Raw genomic sequence first — 1,078 nt, 5'->3', positions numbered from 1 at the left:
AAAGTCTCCTACTCTTATTGTATTCCCATCAATTTCTTGCTTTATGACAGTATTTGTTTTATATATTTAGGTGCTCCTGTACTGGGTGCATATATGTTAACAAGTGCAATATCCTCTTCTTGTGTTGATCCCTTTATCATTATATAATGTCCTTCTTTGTCTTTTTTTTAAACGGACTTTGTTTTAGTCTATGTTGTCTGATATGAGTATTGTGACCCCCACTTTCTCGTCATTTCCATTTGCATGAAAGCTTTTTCCATCCCCTCACTTTCCATCTGTGTGAGTCTTTCACTCTAAAGTGAATCTCTTGTAGGCAGCGTATTGTAGGTTCTTGCTTTCTTATCCAATCTGCCACTTGATGTCTTCTGATTGGAACATTTAGTCTATTGACTGATAGGTCAATTACTATCAGTAATTACTAATAGTAATTACTGATAGGTATGCACTTACTGCCATTTTAAACCTTGTTTTCTAGCTGATTTTGTAGTTCTTTGTTCATTTCTTCTCATTTTTCCTTTTGTGGTTTGATGGGTTTTTTTGTTATGCTTGAGTTCCTTTCTTTTTGGCTTTTGTGAGTCTATTGTATGCTTTTGCTTTGCAGTTACCGTGGTTTTCAAGTATGTTAACTCAGCTATATCTACTTGCTTTAGACTTAGTCATATAAGTTCAAACACATTCTAAAAGTTATAATCACTTCTACAAAAATTTTTTGATTGTATTTTAATGTATGTACTGGTTTATATAAATGATTTTAATCCTCTTATGTATTTGCCTTTCCTATTGTGATTTTCCCTTTCCTATAGATTCTTGCTTCTTTTCTATTTAGAGAAGACCTTTCAATATTTCCTTTTGGTTAGGTTAGTATTGCTGTATTCTTTTAGTGTTTGCTTGTCTGACTAATTTTTCTCTTTCCTTCTAGCTAAATGATAATCTTTCTGGGTAGAGTATCCTAGGTTGCAGGCTTTTTTTCTTTCAGATTTTGAATATATCCTGCCACCTGCTTCTGGCCTGCAAATTTTCTGCAGAGAAATCAGCTGATAGTCTTATGTGGGTTCCCTTGTAACTGACTCTGTTTTTC

Source organism: Balaenoptera acutorostrata, chromosome 3, assembly GCF_949987535.1.
Source record: "Balaenoptera acutorostrata chromosome 3, mBalAcu1.1, whole genome shotgun sequence".
Lineage (NCBI taxonomy): Eukaryota > Metazoa > Chordata > Mammalia > Artiodactyla > Balaenopteridae > Balaenoptera > Balaenoptera acutorostrata.
Note: the sequence above shows the minus strand (reverse complement) of the source record.